The following is a 3,781-nucleotide window of genomic DNA, read 5'->3' on the forward strand; positions in this document are numbered from 1 at the left end:
CTAACTTTTATTATTTTTTAATGTTTATTTATTTATTTGACAGAGAGAGTACAAGCTGGGGGAGCAGCAGGCAAAGGAAGAGGGAGAAGTAGGCTCCCCGCTGATCAGGGAGCCCGATGTGGGACTCAATCCCAGGACCTGAGATCACCATCTGAGCCAAAGGCAATGCTTAACCGACTGAGCCACCCAGGCACCCCTGTTTATTTTTAAATTTATTTTTATTTTAGAGCAGGGGGGAGGGGCAGAGGGAGAGGGAGAGAGAGAATCTCAAGCAGACTTCCCACTGAGTGTAGAGTCCAACACGGGGCTTGACCTCACAATCCTGAGATCATGACCCAAGTTGCAATCATGAGTCAGAGGCTTAACCAACTGTGCCACCCAGGCACCCCTTGTGTCTAGATTTTATCAAACTTGGTTCTGTATTAAAATGTTGCTAAGATATCTTAGGTTCTTCAATTCCAAAGCTTTATAGCATTTACAGTGATTATTTTTTTTTAACCCGTGTAAAAAGAACAATATTAATAGTCATTTTGTACTGAGAACCAAAGTCAAATTGTCTTAAATGTTCTCCCCAAGATTCTATAAAATGTATTATACCTCCCATTCCAACATACTATCTCATGGCATCTGAAATGTTCCCTACCAGACTGTTAAAGATTATGAGGATATGGGGCCATGCCCATCGTTTTCATTTCTCTATTGTTAGTGCCTGACCCATTGTGGGTACACTCCCTGACCAAATCTCATGTATGGCAGTGTAACTTAGCCCTATAAGGAGCACTTTATTTTTTTAAACTTTAAAGACTGACAATAATTCAGGAACCATGCCCTGAATTTGCCCCAGGTTTCATATTATTAGCTGAATTTCAATTTAGAGTGAAGACCCTGGAAAATTCTTTGTAGGCAGAAGTATTTGGCAAGAAAAGGGAAAGCCAGTAAGTATGGGATAGTTGTGGTAATTACAACTGCAGGAGTTAACAGTGTTTTAACCACAACCAAATAAATAAGAAGTCCCCAATAGGTGGTCATTCCTAATATCCATCATCAGGGGAAGAAGTCTGGTAGAGATAAAAAACCAAAATGATGGAGACCTGGGGATGCAGAAGTTTACACTTTGGATTCTGGTGCAAAAGGTCAAATTGTGTAGGTCATTGCTAATTTGGCTGACCGTATGATCTCCCGCGAAGATGCCAGTTTTGAGCTAGTGTGCTGTTTCTAAATCGTAGCTTCCTCAAGGAAGTTTAGACTGGGATAGTGTGAGTCCAGGGTCACAAGCAGAACCTCTACAAAGTATATTCAATGGTTTCTGTTGCATATTCCTCTTTCGCACTCCCTCTCATACTTTTAGTCTCAGCCCTTCTATGGGAATTAGGTTTCTTGTTTTTACTCAAATCAATGTTATGAGAAAGCAAGTCAGTGTAGGGAATATTTGTCTCCACCAAGTTCCTTCCAAAGTTAAGATAAAATCAACATCCTTGGAGGCTCTGCTCATTATTTTAGTAGAGGCAAGCCTTTATTTGCCTAGCTTACTCACATATTCCTAAGAGCTTACAATAGTAGGTGCTCAAAATTAATTTGTAGAACAATTTTTAACTTTTATATCAGCAAAAGGCAGGTAACTTCCTCACACAGGAAGATGGTGAGAACAAAGAAAGTTGTGAAACTGCTTTGAGGGTGCTATAATACAGCCCCTCACCCTACCGGATTTTGTTGTTATATATACAAATTATTTCAAGTTGTGTATTCAAATTTCACCTGCATGTCGTACCTAAGTTTTAGTATAGTGTAGGAGATTGCTAGTGACAAATGATTCAAAAGATTGTTCAAATCTTTATAGAGAACTTTGTGGTAAATTAGTTTCAGTAATCAGGAGTATCAAAGTTCACAAACTGCAAAATACTCCCTCCTGATAGGGTAGCTTCCCAAATGGTGGATTTAAGATTTCATTAGACAATAAGACAGGCCATTAATTCTTCGAGATTTAAATCCTATGCTGAGGGTGCCAGGCTGGCTCACTTGGTAGGGCATGCAACTCTTGGATCTTGGGGGTTGTAAATTCAAGTCCCACGTTGGCTGTAGAGATTAAAAAAAAAAAAAAAAAAGTAAATTCTATGCCATTTAAGTAGTGACTGCTTCATAATAACTTTATGCTCCCAACTATTCCTGGAGTAAACTTTGATCCTAAACATTTTTTTTTTTTTTACTTAAGAAATCAGGTGTTTTAGAAAATTGGAAAGGTTGAGAATTTCTATGCCAGTAACGGATTTTGACTTCACATTCCTCAATATTCTATCAAGATAATTACACCTATATTTAAAAATCTGACTCAAGCCCTTTTTTCCCGTGTCTGTTACTTGGTTGTATCATAAACTAGGACTAAATTTCTATGGTATAGCCTTATAGGGGAAATCCAATTCAGGACCCTCTGCTACGATTTACTCCCTGAAAATTCTTACAGGCTCACCACTCCTTACTACTGCAGTACCCAACTCAGGAATGTTCAAATCACCTAGCTAGAAAAGCACTACCTCCGAGACAGATTACTGTATGCTCCAACCTGGCCAAACTCAGTCATTAGAAGAACTTTTAAGCCCACTTCCTATTTTATACTCTGAATGGTAAATTGGTGTTTTCTAACCCTCACTTAGGAAACTAAACGTTCAGAGAGTAAGATAACAGAAGCTTTCCAACTACCTTGCCTTGGTTGTCAACAAAACCCAACATTTTCTCTAAGCATAATGTTGTAGGAGGTCCACATTGACCCCCACCTCCTGCTAATTATATCCTTGTGTATTCCCTTTCCATACTGTAGCAGGATGGTACAGTGGTTGCTGTGTGACCAACAGAATATGGCAGAAATAAATAGTATGTTGCTTCTGGAGATAGGTCATACAAGAATATGGCTTCTACTGACTCTCGTAGATCACTTGCTCTGAGGGTAGCCAGACACCACTTGGCACCCAGGTAGCCATGGAGAGACACCCATATAGTGAAAAACTGAGTCCCTCCAGTGGAGCGAGTCATTTTAGAAGTCGCTCCTCTAGCCTTAATCAAGCCTTCAATGATGTGGCCCTGGCTGAGTTTCACGGCAACCTGATGATACCACAAACCAGAACCACCCAGCTAAGATGCTCCTGGATTCCTGACTCAGAAACTGTGGGTGACCATACATGTTTGTGGTTAAGCTGCTAAATTTTGGGATGATGTACCACACAATAATAATTAAGATACACTGGGCAAAGATCACCCGTTGTTTCCTGAATGAGCAAAATTCTAATTACAACACTTCTAAGATAGTGAGTTAATTTGTTAATAACAAAATTTTAAATTCATGTTTCTCTGATATTCAGAAAAAATTTAAGCCATTCCCAACTCACTCAACTACTGAACTCCTTCCTCACTGCTAAAAAAAAAAAGAAAAAATTTTGAATATACATTACAGGTAGTCGATATACACTAATAGATCATAACTTAAGGTCAGTTGTTTTTAACAATTACATTTAAAACTTCCCAGCAGTAAGACCTCTCCTTGGATCTTATTTTTTCTCTCACTGGGACAGAATTGCAGATACTCAGCAGTATGCCCAGCAAGTTCCAAAAGGTCTGAATTAAGAGGCCTGGATTGCACTTGGCCTATTTTAATGTTTTAAGTTAAATCTTAAAGAAATGTTAAAGTAAATAAAACAGTATAGCCAAGAGTAAACAATGACTACATATAACTGCTGATCTCAGTATTCAACACACTGCAGGGTTTTCTTTGACATTTACCAGACATCATAGA

The sequence above is a fragment of the Callorhinus ursinus genome, unplaced genomic scaffold (genome assembly GCF_003265705.2).
Source record: "Callorhinus ursinus isolate GAN/ISIS: 27379988/994484 unplaced genomic scaffold, GSC_fseal_2.0 scaffold1, whole genome shotgun sequence".
Taxonomy (NCBI): Eukaryota; Metazoa; Chordata; class Mammalia; order Carnivora; family Otariidae; genus Callorhinus; species Callorhinus ursinus.